This window comes from Calliopsis andreniformis, chromosome 9, assembly GCF_051401765.1.
Source record: "Calliopsis andreniformis isolate RMS-2024a chromosome 9, iyCalAndr_principal, whole genome shotgun sequence".
Classification (NCBI taxonomy): domain Eukaryota; kingdom Metazoa; phylum Arthropoda; class Insecta; order Hymenoptera; family Andrenidae; genus Calliopsis; species Calliopsis andreniformis.
Genome location: NC_135070.1, coordinates 2,648,886 through 2,666,984, shown reverse-complemented (window position 1 = coordinate 2,666,984; position 18,099 = coordinate 2,648,886).

The window sequence follows — 18,099 nt, the reverse complement described above, 5'->3', positions numbered from 1 at the left end:
TTCCTTTGAAAGTTAGTCTTGCACGGAAGTTAATTTTTAAGAAGTTACTTTCGATAGAGCTTCATTTATCTAAAGTGAAAGAGTTTTTCATGCACTGTCACTCAGAGCTTCGGAAAAACTAAAGTGGATCGTGGATATGAGTTGATCTTAGAAACGTGTCCCCCTTAAACTTGTCAGGGAGAGTTGAGTCTAGGTTGAGGAAACACTATGTTCAATTCATTCACGTTTTCTAATCAATGATTTCCTATTTTCTTTTTCGTTTGAAGTAGTTTCACATCCTTCACGTGGGACAGTGACCCCTGCTCGATTTGGCCCCGTTCCAGCATCCGATTTTTACCCAGCCCTGATCCCGATTCAATTCCCGTCCGAATGTGTAACTATACTGTAGATACAGTCCAAGTGGCACTTCATTCACCGGCAGAACGCGTGACTCATTTCGAGAAGGCACCGATCCCTGGCTTTCATCTCTGACAATCTCCCTCGCTGTTTCTCTTTGATCAACACGGTTTTCTCTAACGGTCGGCCCACCGAAACTCGGGCTGGCCTACAGCCCCAGGCCAGATCGGCCCACTTCGCGACACCGAGATGGACCTGCGAACAGAATAATTCGGCTGAGCCGCTTCTTTCTTCGCTGGGTGGTCCCGTCAAAACAGTTCTCGCCACCTCGATGGACGATTTTCGCGGATACAGACTGTCCCGTTTCGTGATTTCTCGGGCCACAAAATCGCGTGAAAGCTCCTCGGAGAAAAGATTTATTGGTGGATGTAGCTGTTACTGGGCAAGGCGTTCGGGCTTGAGTTGTATCTTTTAAAACTGTCCCTACGTTTTACGACGGTTTTAGAAAACAGAACTTTTATTGGATCCATGAAGATATATTATTGGCCAAAGTAATGTGATTTGAAATCGCTTTCTAATTTTTATTGAAGTTATTATTAGATGTATGACAAAATATTTTTGATAAAGTATAATGTAATATACTAATTATATAATGTTATTTCGTTCCTAAAATATTCCTCACTCTCTAATGAACTCTGTCATATTATTTCTACCTACAATAGTCGTCGCTAATAACCAAGATACAGTTGATGTGAAATTAATTAAAAATAGAAATGTACTAGTATTATTTTTTATTTCAGCAAACTTATGTGTTCAAGAAGATAATTTTTATTTTCCTTAATTTAGGAAATTACTTCCTTTCATTCTGATTTTAAACATTTATCCAACTTTCAAATTATTTTAATTTTAGTTGTCACAGACAAATGCAAATTTTGTTATACGTGAATTGATCTCATAAGTGATAATCTTACGTAATATAAGCTCATTGTTTTGTAATTTTAAATTCAAGTTCACGTTGTAATTTTAAATTAAAGGTAGATGACAGAAAAACTAAATTACGGAAAATCTAATACAATCCTCAATTCTTTATAATTGAATACTCTAATTTCGTTTTTAAGTATTTCTTAGAATTCTATTGAAAACTAAAATTTTTGTGGAAGATGGCATGTTAATACCTTAAATTTTTTATTAGACAAGTTAAAGAAAGTAACTTGAAATTTTCTATGAAAATGATTTAATTTCATGATAGTTTATTTTCTGAGAGTTTTTCTAATTTCTGTGATCATAATATGCTTTTTAAGATGAGTAGATTATGTATTTAGAGTGTGAGGACTTGTTCCGTAGTGTAAATGGCTAACTAGGAAGAATCGTATATTATGTGCATTAAATATTTGTTTTTATTTAAAGAAATATGTTAATTTTATCATGATATAAATTGTTTTTGTTAGCCACTACATGCATGGAGATTCGAATAAAAACAAATTGTATTGACGGAATGTATTTCAATTTACGTATATCTATGTCAAGAGTGTAATTTATGTATTTCCACTTTTTCTGAAAAGATTAGGAAATGGTAGTTAATTTATAGATTCTTAACTACTTTTCATATTATAAATAAACTGTTATTTTTTATGCATTTATTTGAAATTTGAATATCCTAACAATTTATAAAATATATATGGTATGTAAAGATATACAAAATATTAAAGCAAACCACGTACGATACAGTCTTCAGGTCGTGAAACGAATCTCTATTTAGATCCTACATATTTATAAAAATATGAATATGCATAAACGTCCAAAGTCCAGTTATGAAATAGCCAATAAAATTTTTTAAATATTTAAATTTTTCTACACCCTATAACTATGAATATATTAAGCATTGCTCTAAATATGTATTTCTAGTATTCCAAAGTTCTAATGCAATTCCTGCCACGATTCTCCTTCAATATTCGACGAGTACGAGACAAACACCAGTACTTTGTCACTCAAACCCTAACACATTTTGTCACACTGACAGAACACGTCGTGATACTTTTTCCAAAGGACAGAACTTACACCTAAAAGCCTCGAATCTCAGATTCTTTCACCGAAGATTTTCTGGTCACGATCCCTCGCGATACCTACGCCAAATCAGCCAGCAATTCTGCCTCACACCCGCACCCAAACTACTACGACGAGATTTACACAAGTTTCGCGACTCGAGAACTCGCTGTCACGTCGAGCGTAAAATAAACACCGGCATGAAGGCGGATCGCGTTGGAATTCCTGCTGTTTCTCGCGAGTCGCGAACTCGTGTCTTCTACAACGGTTCTTGGGAACCTAGTTGAGCGAAAGAAACACGATAGATTAGATCGACAGGATATTCGATCTTAAGTGCACGCCTTGGCCATGAACGTCGTGATTGTTATTCATGAATTAGACTTTACTTTTGTGCACTGTTTGAATAACTATTGTACGTATACACGTAGAGTTAAATTAATTATTGATGAATGCAATAGTGCAAATTGGATTTTCATAGAAGAACGTAAGTATGTCATAAATGTTATTAAAAGTCAACGAGTTTGATGTAAATTAAATTCTTATTAAAGAAGTAATAGAGATTATGAATGTGAAATTAACCTGAACAGTGCACAAGAATTAAGGGAGTCTTCTACTGTAAGATTGTCCTTTTAAAGCTTCTTTGTGTGTATGTGTGTGTGTGTGTGTGTTTTAACATAATAGCTACTCTCTTTTGCTACTAGCGTCTAAGTGTACAAGGTGTATTTAGTAACTGGGACAGGCTATAACTCTAGAAAAAAAAGAATAGCTGAAAATTTTGCATTGCTTTACATATTCTATTATACTAGTGCAATGCTTTTTCACAGGTGTACCGACGCAATCGCGATATGAAATTGCATTTTATTAAGTGGAATTCTATGATTTTTTTGCATAAATTGACTCTTGTCATTTTGCCTATAGAAAATGTAAGTGAAGATCACTTCTTTTCTTATCCTTTCTTAAATGTTTTTCGTTACACCATTTAATTTTTCACCACTAATACTTGAGTAATTTACCATAATTCTTTAATTTAATGTATCTATATGAGCTACAGATTACCAATGCTTATACATTACTTTTAAGGAAACTTCTACAAAGAAAAGTTTAATGGATTTAAATTGAATGATGAGGTTACCAGCCTGTAGGATTTTGGGTGTTAAACTATTTTTTTTTCCATACGATTTCGTTGAATACTTAGTTTCTTAATACTCGTATTTTATGAGCTGGTGTACGGTCTTGTTGATTTGCATTTCGTATTCGCAATGTTTAGTTTTCATAGATGAATTTAAAATGAGAATTACGGTTAATCGCTTAAATACTAGCGCTAAATAATTAAATAATGCGATGAAAACTATTAAGAAATGTATAAATTGTTCTTTGTGAGATAGGTGAATTGTGTTGTTTTGTTTATTGCCAAAATGTCTTTCATTGAAAAGTAAAGGAAAGAATATCAAACGTTTTTTGAAAAATAATATCTTCGATTTCAGTCAATATCTTTTAACTGTAACGTACCAATATGCACAAGAAGGCCTAAAAAATACGTGACTTTTAGTTTCGATGTTTTCTACAATTTTTGGAAAGGAACTACAGAAATTGAAAAAGACAAATTATCTTTCTAATACCTAATTTTCTAAAGTTTCTCAGACTATCATTAAACCATGATTCCAGTTTTACTTTCACAGGCCTAGTGTGCTTTTAAATATCGTTAACACGCAGTATAATCAAAACCCCAAACAACAGGGGGTGCATAATCAAAATCAACAAATTCTACATAAATTGAATTTTTATTAAAAAAATATTAAAAAAGGAAAACTCAATTTCAAATCATTTTGACCTGAACAGTGTACAAAGATTAACACATATAAGACATGTCTTTCCGTTTCCCTTTAAGAACGTCAGACGTTTCGAAGTAACGCGTCTTTAACTTCAACTCATTGACCGTGAAACATATCGACAAACAGTCTTTACCGTCGAGGGTCGGATGTTCAGTCGCGCGAGGGGAACGCGTCTTCAGTAGCAACCAAGTCGATCTTCCGCGAAGGGCTCGGAGAATAAACTAGAACAGAGTCAGCGTGCTCGATGCAGAAGCAATCAGCGTAAAATCGCTTCCAAACGTAGCCAGCGATAAGATCCAGATCGAACGTAGGGCGCACACTGAACACAAAATGTCACAGAGAGTCCACGAGGGCTTAGCGCGCGCGTAGGGCACTTGGATTCTTCAGAGAGTCGCGTGGAAGCTCGTAGCGCGCGAAGGCTCAAGGAAGCGAGAGAATTTTCGGCGGTGCAGACGTCGGCTGACCCGACATGTCTGCGAGAAGCGCGAACAACGAAATCCTTAGTCGACTCCTCTCACGGAGGATACATGCGGCCCCTCTGAGCTCTCCGCGGATGGAGGTGGAACGAAAGATCGGTAGGTGGTAGTGATGGGTATCCGACTCACTGTAGCGTGGTTTCACACTGTTTGATAGAGTGTAGAAAACCACCTGTGCTCTTTTGCACGCTGGAGGATGTCATGCGGAACTTACAGACTTGGGAATATTTCTAGAATAGTGAGAGGATGTGAACTTGAATGTATTATAGATCTATTCGTTTCGATGAGTATATTACGGTAATACAAGACTTTTTTTAGCGGAAATGTATTTTAACTGAAAAATTTTATTGCAGTCTCCATATCATACTCTGGGAATACTGTTGGTACTACTTGTAAAGGAAGCAGTTGGGGTAATATTGACTTCAGAAGCTCTGTTATTTTATGTACTGATAAAGCAAGCAATTTAATAATATTTGCTGTATCAGTTAGACACAAAGGTCCACAGATTTTACAAGTTTATAGTGGAGTGATAGAACATTCCACTCGAAAATATTGAATTCAGTGTGTAAGAAAAACGGCTATCTTGCTGGAATATTGACAGTAGTATGAAGACTTTTGCAATGAAATTTTTCAGTTAAAATACATTTCCATTAAAAGAGTGTTGTGACATTGTAATATTGAATCGATTGATCTCTAATATATTGAATTTCGCGTTCTGTTTTTATTCTAGGAATGTATCTAGACTTGCTTCATGATTTAGAATATGTCCATTCATGTAGTGAAAGTTCTTAGATTCGAATGGAAATTACTCGTTAGTATTTTTGTATATATAATCGGTCAAAAACTCTGTTATTGAATCAATGTGTGTATTAATGGCAATTTGAGCAGCTGCATACAGTAATTACTAGGTGTGTACATTACTTCAGTGTTCTTTCGTAGAAAATTCAAATTTCGTCTATAGATTGTAATATTTATTATTCAAGCATGTCATATGAAATTGTGAGTACAGTTAGTATTTTCGTATGTTGTCAAAACAGGGGAAAATGTTAAATCTAAAATAGTTATTAGAGTAGTGTATGTTTAAAGACACTAAATTTATTTACAGACCTTATAGGAACATGTAGAATCAATCGTAGATATTGTCCATTGAATCTTATAGGTCAAACTACTTACTTAGCTGCTAGTTATACATTGCAGTCAATCCAATAATACCACAATACAGAGATTTTTGGTTATATGTAGTTACGTTTTTCCAGAAATAGAAATCCAGAGATTTGAACAAGTGTAAAGATTTTAAAAACTTAAAGATGTGAAAATTAGAATTTTTGAAAATTTGATTACTTTAATATGCATGTAAGAATTGGAATTAATGACTTGGGACTTATAGTATTAATTTGAATATTTGAAAATTAATAAATTTGAAATTTACAGTATATGAATAATAGAAAATATGAAGATTTGTTTGAATATTTAAAAATTTAAAGATTCAAAAAGAAACATATTTTAATATGTAAACATATCAAACTTATAGGTATAATATTAAATAATTTTGAATACTGAATTTTTGAATATTGGAAAAATTTTAAAAAAATTTCAATGCATGAATATTTGCGAATTTTTAAATCAGAAATCGTTCGTACTTAAAAATAACACAAGATGTGGCAGGCTAAAATTGTAATCATGTGATATGTATTAATTTCAAGCAAAAATGCGTACACATACTATCGATCAGATATTTCGTTCCCCAATGTTCATATTTCCAGTTCGAAGTTTTGAATGTACAAATTACAGTCAGAGTAAAGTTATACTGCTTCAGGCACTGTTCCAACAAATATTACTTAAAAAATCAAACGAAGTTCAAGGGGAACCAAACATAGTAATGCAAAATGTTGTGGCTAGCTGAAGATAAACTCGCAAACGATTGAAAATTCATGTCCACAGTGCTTGCAAACTTTTGGAAACCTTGAAAGCATAGAAAGGCCAGAGTTTGTAAGAAGTTGTGGCTTTGGAAAATCGCCACAAACTCTTTGGTGCGAAAGAATATTCTTCGAACGTCTCGAGTCCGTCGCTAGTCGAGAGGAAAGAGAGGACTGGCCAGAAATGAAAGGAAAGCGTACGAAGAAGGAACTAAAAGAGGTGAGGTATGAAGAATGACAAAAGTCGACGAGTGCCGCGAGGAAAACGACAAACTGGCTCGGGAAATGAACATAATGGACGCTTAGGAAAACCAGGCTAATGTAATCGGGAGCAAAGAGTGGCTCTGCAAGGGGGGAATGAATGATGAAAGAGGAGCGAACAGGAAGTAGGAGAGCCTTAGGAAAACGCAATTATAAAATAAATGTTGGTCTTTTTAATAAGAAAGAAGAATACGATTGTGATAATGAGTGAACATTTTTTTACCTTTGCAATTGAAGTCAATATTGCGATACAAATCTCTTTCGATAAAGATTTAATCGATTTAATCATAACCGAAAAGAAAACATTCTACTTATGCTTTCTCTTTTTTATCGATGTTTATAGTTGTATTAACTACCTAGGAGCAGAGGTGATGATTAATTTTTGTGTTTTTTGACATTAGAATGGGCGAAATAAAATGCACTGACAAATAAGACTAAAATAAATTTAATCGCTGATTTTGTTGTTTCAATTCGCACACAAAATTTCTCACATTGGCAGACTATAAAAATTGTTAAATAAAAATTTTAAACAAAGGCTTCTCAATTTTCAAACTATTCAGGATTATATGAAATCAAAACCTCAAAACTTTATTCCACATATAGATTGCTATTCACTTCAGCCATTTCTACTTTTAAATTTTGTCTCGCAATTCCGATTCACACAGTCTTTAGTTCCTCTAATACCTATTGCTACATTTAGCCAACATCAAGAAATCACTCGTCAATCTACTGAAAGGTTAAAAACCAGTAGTTTCCGAAAATTCGATGTTGCGAGAAAACAGTATCAGACACTTGTTACAATAATTTCAATCTATATATATTTTCTACAATATAGCAATCACTGTAAATGGCCCAGAGGCACGGTGGCTACATGAGCCACTAGGTGCTTCTCGTATCTGTGATATTCGGTCGTCAATTTTTTTTATGGGAACGCTCTTTAGTAGTCGTTTGCGTGCGTTTGGCGTATCATCAACGATTCCTGCCCGCATAAAAAAGAAGGGAAGAGAACGAGACGGAGGGACTGTCTCGCGGTAAGAAAACAAAAGAGAAAAAATGAACAGGAAGAACCGGAGATGGTGGATGTCGACCTACTATCCTGCATACCGCGCGGGACCTATCACGGGGGGAATCGGCGACATGCTCGTGGTCGAAGCCCAGAAGAAACTTCCTCTCGACCTGCGAGGGCTCACGCATGGGAAGAACACTCACTTCCTCCGTCATTCGACTTTTTCTGGTACCGCCTTCCGGTCATAAAGACGGCTTTCATCGACACCTGAGATTAGAACTCCGAGTGTTCTTGGGATTCCATTTGTTGCGCACGTGTAGATCCCACAATTGGGAAAATGGTTACGCTCTCTTTACGTGCCAACTTCATTTTGTGCGTGGTTATGCGTTTCAGCGAGTTATTGACAATTATAGCTTTAGTAAATAGAAAAAGTTATCAATATATTTACGTGTACAGTAGCTTCAAGTGTACTCGTACATTATACTGAAACATTGTCAATTTTTGAATGACTGTAACTTTACGAAAGAAGTTGTACACTGCTGATTTTCCTAGTGTCATTTTAAAGTGAGAATTTTTTACTTTCACATTTTTAAGTTGAATTTTCACGTTTTTCTATTGTTTAAAGTATATTTGGTGTATAATTGGTTAGAAACCTCTGGTTTGAAGGTCTACGGCAAGAAACGAGCTACAATTAACTCAACTAATGCCTTCTGACGTGACATTAGCAATCAATCTACTAGAAATAAAGGACAAAGGTGTAGGAGATATTTGCTTGAAAAGTTGGAAGCGATTTAAACTCTTTGATCTCGAACTTAGTGAGGTGTATTATAGTTTACACCACTACTACTACTGTTTTTCCTAATATTGCCATTTTGTATTTTATGCATTACGAAGGATTTGGTTTGAAAGTAGTTCTGCGATTATTATGACTATATTTTATTCCTATTCTGAAGTACTAAAACTTATCAGTTATTGGTGGAGCGAAAAACTGACAAATTTTGTTATGTAAAATGTAGATTGTGTTATCTTACTGACAACAATTTATTTAATTTATTGTTTTTAATAAGACTTCTCCATCGAAGTTAGATTTCTAAGTTATAAAAATATTGAATTTTTGTTTGAGAAATAAAGATGTGTAATTTTTCAAGTATTCAAAACTCTGACATTTTTTTTCGATTTAATACACGATGTTTTATAAAGTATCAAATATTATAACTAAAAATCTGAGGGATCGATGTCTAGAGAAAACGAGGAATACTATACTTACAATGATTAAATCCATTTCCTGAAGTGTATTTTATGTCTGCACAGACGTGTACAATCTCATGTAACGAAGCATAACTGTGATTGGATAGAACTGGATACTTTTCTTGAATAACTTTCTCTTTTTCTTTTAATTGGTAATAGAACTTTAGAAAATTGAGTGTCCCATACAGTGAGTACTAGTTTGAAAGCAATTGATTGGTAACACCAACATCTATAGTAAAGTCTATTAAAACTTTGGCACTCACACAATACAAGCGGTATATTCTGTCAGAAGACACTTGTCAGTTTTCGTTAGAATTACGTTCTATAGGCTGTTTTATTGGTAACTGATAAAGAAATTGTAACTATTTAAAGTTTCTGAATATCTTTTCTTAAATATATTAAAATTATAGAGAACTCATTTCCTAATTGTAATATTTGTGCATATTATATTAAGGAAGTCGAATTATTTCACGAAATATGTGACGTCCAAAAGTGTAACTACATGATAGTATGCTTACACTACTAGTACTATATTCTACATTATACATATAATAGCATGCAAATGATTAAAATTATTAGTTGTATTTTACACTAAGTAAAACACTTCATTTGCACTTTCGATAACGATGTATTTAGTAGAAAAAAATATGTTATTTCATGTCTACAGTTTTGCAGAGACTCAAAGAAATAGAATAAGTACAAAATACGTAAATGAAGAGTCTAGTAAATCTTACTTCAGCTTACAAACAGTTTCGAAGATGAAACACAATATCAGGTCGCTAAAAGAGGATAAACAAAATCATTATTTCTTTGTGTGATAAGGGGTATGCATTGCAAACAGTTACAGAACAATGTGGAGTAAATCACATAAGTGTGACAAAGATTGGAAGAATGTATGAGTATGCTTTAAGAATATGGAAAAATGGAACTTGCAGAATTGTACCAGTTGTTACTACGGATTTAAAAAAAAGAGCACGAAAAATCGCAGCACAGGAACTCGGTCCAAATGGCAGCAAATGCCGGTATAAAGGCTGTTCGTCGTGAGTTAAAAAGAATCGATTTAAGACCAAAAGGGAAAAAGAAAGAAGTAGCTCTCTCGAGTAGGAATATAAATTCGAAAAACTTGTGCAGTGAATTGATATCTGACGACTCGAAACGAGTTACATGGTTTGATGTGATTAAAATGAATCGTTTTGAGTCAGATGGAAAACCTTACCACTGAAATCGATTATAAAATCTACATGAAGTTAAACAAACAATGGAACTTCATCATGGTAGCTCTATCATGTACTGCGGTTGTTTTAAATCGAATCGTATAATACGTATAATTTCAATTAAAATTTTGGGCTTAGTATATGTATTATGCGTAAGAAACCATATTTCAGTATTTTACACAAAACTATAATATCAGTTATAGAGTGATTAGTGATTCAGTGATAGAGATTCAGTGATTATTCGGAAGAAGAGATTATATTCCAAGAAGATGGAAATACGAAACAAACTACGAAAGTAGTAGAAATTTCGTATGTAGAACAAATTTTCCTTATTGGAATGACCAGCTCAAAGTCCCGACATGAATTCAATTGAGATATAATAGTCCATTGAGAAAATGAGATTAGAAAAATATGAAAATCCACCATCAAGAATTCGTGAACTTTAGATCAAGACGTAAACATACGTGTCCACCTGAAAGAAAACTATTGAGAATTGCTCTTGAGAGTACTCCCAGGTAGTGTATTCACTGTCAGACACTGCCTTCAGAGTAATTGAGAGACTGTCTAGGATAGATAGGTACACTATCTGAGAGTATGTACTCTCGAGAACAACTGGCGATTAGTTTCCTCTCAGATGGACACGTACCCTAAGATATCACTGTGTGCTTACACTATTATTTTTTACAATATTTCGTTTCGCTTTTGTTTATCTAATTGTGTACAATAGTACGTACATTTATGCAAGGGAAATTAATATATAGTTTACACTTTACGAATGAATCAATAAAAAAAGAAAGAATATCTAAAAGTAATCTAGGAATGTAAAATATATTACATCATTGTATGCTTCATTAATTTTCGTTGACAGAATTCTACTTAATTATATGAAATGCTGTGTATAATAAAATTTCTCTTGATTTGACATGAATATTCTAAAATTAATAAAAACGTTAGTTTCATTGTGTAAATAATATTTACATAAAGGGTACTCTTATCTATTTAAAGTTATCATATCTAAATAATTTATCTGAAGAATAGTTATGCGTTGTTTGAAATAGATGATTTTCTTGTCATTATTTAAATAATTTGTAACTTATATTTCATAGTGTATTGAATAAACTCTAATTACAAATTTTTATAATAAATAGAAGTGTATTTATCAAATTCATTCATAGCTGTGACTCGAAAATCGCATTTTTTAAGCTGTGTCACTTTTGAAATAGATGTGCTAAATAAGGATTACAATGTATTTTGTTTAAAACCGTTTAATAAAGTGAATCTATTTACTTCTAGTTTTTAAAACTTGTGTTTTAATAAACACGAGTACTTACACATGTATTACCATAATTACTTTCATTAAATAAAAATGTTCCAATTAAAAAGTTCAATACATATACGAATTTCCCCATTTAACACAAAAGCTACTAAAACATTCAAAACGACTAGTTTTACTATTAATAGTTTTACTATTAATATTATATTATTATATTATATTATTTACTATTAATATTTACTACTAATAATTTTACTATTATTAGTTCACTATTATTTTTCCAAAAATTTTATTAAATATAATAAAACGTTACATCAATAAAATGTCACAAATGGACCTACGTTAATTTCGATAATTCCAGTGTTATCATAAAATAGTAATTTTACATACACTATTTAGTTCAATGAATCCTATTCGAACAATAACCATAGAGAATTCGAGACGTCAAGAAACACCACACACGCTTCACCACACCGAATCCAAGACGCCCAGATACCGGATACATTAATATGACCAAGTTCACCTGAGCACACCTGTATGGTTATCCATACAATTTCCTCTGAAATCACCTCCGTAACTCCCGTCCCTATGCAGCACACAACAATGGTCTTCACACCGCTTAAGCTCGTTAATTGGACAAATTACATGAATGTGCAACAGCTCGATTGTTTGTTAATTAGGAGAACCTATCGGCGGATCGTTAATTGATTAATCGGTGAGCTGCGTTCTATAGGTCCCTAATGAAATGTTAATTATTTCGCTGTGAGTTTCATGGAATCGACCACAGTGTTATCGTCTTGAGAACGGTTTTCCAGACAGTCTTCTTCCTTTCAGAAGCGTGTACTAATTGCGAGCGACGTCAATGTTCACCGACGCAGAGTTGCGTGATTGATCGTCCGATTAATTGACGAATATAATAACGTCTCGGTCGCGCCTAATGCAATAATTCGAGGGATTCGAGACGGGTGTGCTCAGGCCTCACCAGCCAGCCCTAGCAATTAATTTCCCCGCTGAGTGAGAGACGATTATGCAAGAGCTTCGACAGAACCGGTACTACTGGAAACCGAGAAAACGTAGGACAGTCGGATCGATAAACGCCTCTCTGCATAATTGTGTAAACAGGAAATTTAATTGAAAAAGTTTCCTATTTCTCGCTCTGAAATTTGTATCTCTCCTCCATAGCGATTTGTATCGAAATTGATTTGGTGTGGTGTTTATTATTGGGCAGGCTGTAATGGAAACGAAATCTATTACAAAAGTAGAGAGATTGTATTTGTAAAAGTGTTTCTTTATTTGATTTTGATTAACGTAGGTATGTAACCCTTATGAAGTAGCTTTCTCGTAAAACGAGACATTAACGCTTTTTCTATTTTTTGAAATAGAAGAAACAACTCTCTAAACAACTTTAAATGATTGCAACCTTCTGTTAGCCCTGTGTTATCGATAAGCACTGGAAGTTACTCCTGCTTTCCCTTTCTATGTCAAAATACAAGTGTCAAGCAAAGTACAAAGTAGATTCGTCAGGTTTACTCATAGTTATCTAAGGTCCCTCATCATCCTCTCCCCACCATGCTCAATAGTCTATATAAGAGCGTATCATTAGACATTCTCAGGCATTGTACTAGACTGTACTACATTCTAATCTATATCTCAGATCAAACTCAGACTTGTCCATAGTACAGTTCTATACTCCAATTGTACTTGCCACGTGTCGTCACATCAATTAGCTTAATATTAAATTTAGTTGTAACCGGTGTTGTAAATAGAAATGCTACCCAAATATATTATATTGTAAAGTATAATGAGTCTACCGTGTTTCTCATGCAGGAATCCAACAATGAAGAAATACATACAAGGACTGTGAAGTCTGTAAAATGAGGGGACTAAAATCATTGTAGTTTTTTTCAAGTGAAAGATTCATTCATATAATACAGTGTTACCTTTCACTGTCCCATTTTTGTGACCTCTGACTTACTGAATCGATTACTTTGTGCTTATGAATCTGATTGAAATTTACGGGATCTAAACACTGAACAAACCAGAAATTCAGTATCTCAACTATCTTTTCTTTGAAGCTACCTGTACCTAGTTTCAATTTTAAATCATCAGTACCTGGATAATGTACTAAAGGGAATTTAACATAGATTCTTGCATACTGCTGCCTGCCATGAGCTATTCGTGTTGATCTCTGGCCACGAGACCTCGCATACGTTAACTCGAATAAATCTGTCACTCTTACGATTAAAGCGTCTCGTCGACGCCTTAAGTATGCTTGATTTATTGTTTGTAGTACGTAAGATGCATTAATGAAGGATGTACATGTACCTAAGCCTGCTTTTAGACATTATCCTCTTCTCCGAAGAAGAGAGTCTATACAGGATGTTTTCGAAAGCGTAGTACGTGAAATCGAAAAGGAGATGGTTTCTTAAGTAAAAGTTAGTTGGAAATATAAAATGAAATTTTCTCACATATATCTCCATTTTCAAGAAAATTGAATTCCAAAAATCGTTAAGTGCCGCTTAGACATAATCTGGCTAGCCATCGCTGCTTCTGTTTGTATTTATTAATGTCAGTAAAGAGTTGACATAATTTTAAAAAACGATAGGAAGTACATTTTAATAATTTACTTTTGTTTTAATTTATGAGATGCTGAAAACGTAGTCCATGATATCTCCGACAAAGCCAAACGCGCCAAATTACAAAAACTTTAATTAATAACGCTTAAATAATATTAAGTCTTAATTCATGAGAATGTCGGTCATTTTCATAGTATATTTTTTATTTGACTCTAGGAGTAAAAATCTAAAGACCTTGTTATTATTTTTTTGGTTGTACCTACTTATTGTTTTTAGATTTATACCAAGTACTATGTGATATTGTTTATAAATGCAAAGAGGAATGACGATGATTTGATCAAGATTGGATGAATGAAGTAGATTTTGTTTAAATATAGGTGTAATTAGAGAATTTTCAAACTCGATTTTTGGAAAATCAATGTTCCACACTGTTCCAATCACGTTTTCGTGTGCCCATGCCAATCGTTTTTGGACGTGCTTCGTTGAAAGTAATGGCTTTGAAATTGTACTACGCCATGCAACTCTATTTTCTTCCTATTGACGTTTGATTGTTAACATGCCTATATTTATACTCTTTTTGCTAAAACTGTTTATCCTTTACAGAAGGAAAATATCGGATTTTTCGAAAAATGCTGCAAAACCGCTTTATCTTCCCTTTTCATCATAGCTTGACTTCTTATACCGCTGCACCCACTTATTTACAAATTCGCAAGACTTATGCAAATATTTTGCTCCATCTCTAACACTCATTTTGGGTCTTTTTGGATGATGGCACATGAAGACTGCTTCGAATCGTTTAGCGAATACGACACTCATCTCGAAATAATCTGAACTTCTCAGTGACAGAAACGATACTAAGAGAACTGGAGCTATTGCGTATTAGAGGAAACTTTGTACGTTTTGACTAGCACAATCTTTGACTCATTGGGTATCAAATTTCACAGATATCGTGTTCACGTTCTTGTGGTACAGACATTAGGTCAGTTATCAGCACATTTGACACCTGCTGGTGAATGACCCGACTCTAACAAAATACCAAGTTGCGGGGTCACTCGAATTCAGAACAACGCTCGGAATGGAATGTTACATATCATATCGAAATTTACCGGGACGTAATAGCAAATTGATTGATTTTTCCTTCTTTAAACGTAATCTGAGTAATGTAGGTTGTAATGTGCCCGCCTATCTCTATTTCTAGTAATCACATTTTCGCTTTCTACGAACATGTACTCGAAGTCATACTTGTTTTCAAGAAACAAGTCACCATAGTCCTAAGCAATGCGTCACCGCGCCTTATGAACTTAACGTCATCGATAAGCCTTAGATTTGTCCTGTAAGTACATTTCCTATCCCTACTACTGTTCTGTTCGCGAACCTTGAATAGCCTCAACATTTTATTTAAGAGCAGATTCTGTCATGAAGCCGAATAGTATACGTTAAGAGAAGCACTTGTGAATAAATCTCTCTTTTAAAAAACCCAAATTGGTGTAAGTTCTTTCTTGTGTCCATTACAAGGTATTATGTAACTGAAGCTATTTATATCTACTTTTACATATACTAAAGGGTCATTTACCCGTTAACAAGTAAATAATAATAACATTAAGAAAAAGTACAGTCATTTAAAAAATCCCTTGGTGTATGCTCGATAAATGCTGAATTTCATTGTGAAATATAATACGCTATCGAAAAGAAAAGTTGTAAATCACAATAACAAAGTTCGTAAAACTGTTAGGCGATTTCCATAAATGAGATTAAGGAATGTAGTTAGATGCAGGCAGAATGGACCAAAGTGGTCCCAAGCATCCTATTATGGTCACCGACTCAGCCCATAATTTTCATTTAGTTACTTGCAAGCCATCGATTAATTGCCCTGACCGCGTAAAGGGGATCTGTTACCATTAGAGTCTAAGAGGACTGTACCTAGTACCTACGCGAGACTTTTGTCTCAAGCTCTGCAACTAAAGTCACTGACCTCTATTAAGGAAGCTTGAATTGAGTCGATAGTTCAGTGGCGATTCACCTCAGAAAGAGATTTTGTGCTCAGGTTGTGCTCTATTTAGAATCTGTGCTAAATTCTCAAATTTGAACGAGAAGTGAATATTTCAAATTTAGACGTTGATTGATGACTAACCCTCCGTCAGTCACGGGAGGAGTTTGATTGATATGTGCCGCCTGGTAGTTACATCCACAACGTATTCAACACCAGTCTAAATTCATGTTCCTAGCATCTATTCCATTGATATACGAGTAACCGTGAACTAGGGTCATTGTATTATCATCAAATATTTTGGTACAGTTCACTGAAAATTAGTTACTAATATATAACAGTATCATCAGACATCGAGGAAATGAAGAACCACGGTATTTACTTTTCTTTTATCTTAAATTAATTGTTTTGGGCACTATACATTTTGCAATTTCACAAGAAAACTGTTGCAAAAAGAAAAAAGAAAATTCTTGAAAGGGACGAAAAGAGAAATCGTTTTTGCAAAATTATTTAATTACAACACTATAAAACATACGTTAGCTGAAGTTGAATTACTAATCTATTGTTTCAAAATTAAAAATTATAGTAAATCTGTATATTATAACATGGCCTATACAATTACACGAATCACTTATTGTTAACACTGTTTTAAAATTTCAAAATTCAAAAAGTATATAATTATATATGTGTACAAATATATCTGGAAATCATCTTTTGGACTTTAGACTATTAAATAATTAAGTTGAAATTATCCTGACCAGTAGATTAATTTCTGCTACAAAATAAACACCATCAATTAATACTATAGAAACAAAACTACATTTTTATTATATGTTCATTCTTGGAAAATTGTAAAAAAACTGCCGTTACATTGTTTCCTTGGATTTTCGCAAAGCTTCATCAATTTATCAGCTTTTTTCCATGTTATTAAATAATTATTTTTTCGAATAATCACTTAATACTTTTTCAAGTATGTATTAAATAATAACAAGCTACAGAAATATAGTTTCAGTCTGAAACCACTGGGCCACAAAGGGTTAAAACCTTTCTCTTAGCTAATCCTACCTTTTATTCAATTTTTACTATTACTGTCGTAAGAAATTTTTCTACGACTACAAATTTTAAATTACTATTACTGAGTTCAACAACTACGTTTTTAAAGTACTTATCAAGTTATTTCTAGATGTACTTGTTCTTATTATATTGGTTCCTTGAACAACTACTTTTAAAAGATATATGTATCTTTAGGTTTAACAGAGTTTTTCTCTTTTTAATTGTCTATATAATATCGAATTACTTTCTTGTAACTATCAGATGGCACAAAATTAAGAAGATCAATAAAACTAGAGTTACTATAATTCAACCTCTGTAACCTTTATACTTATTCGTCCATCGTTCGCGTAAAATATGCGATACATATACGTTCCTAATATCAAAACTCTGTATCTGAATAAAAAATATCACATTCTAATAACACTGTAATCTACATATATCCGAATAAAAAAAAGATTACATTCTAATAATAATAATAATCAATATGGAGGTCTCTCGTTTGGTCTCTACGTCAACAATCTTACTTTGAACTTTCCTAACGTTTTCTTTGCCATTAACATTTCACAGAATCATGGAAACTCTCTTCGATCGAAAGTCTCTGGGAAAGCTGGTAGCAAGTCACCTGTCCTCAAAACTGAGAAATCAATATCCGACGAGGTTATAAATTGTTCCAGCTCGTTTTCAAATGTGCCCCAATCGATTGTACGCGACGTTCACCGTCAAGAACGCCGCCAAGTTCTACGACCCTTAAACGGGATTTCGAAGATACATTCTACGACAGACGAGCTCGAGATACGCGAAGAAACGGTCTTGCAGAGCCATTTTCCGCATCATGTACCCGAGACGCATTAATCTTTCAGATTTCTTTGTTCACTGCA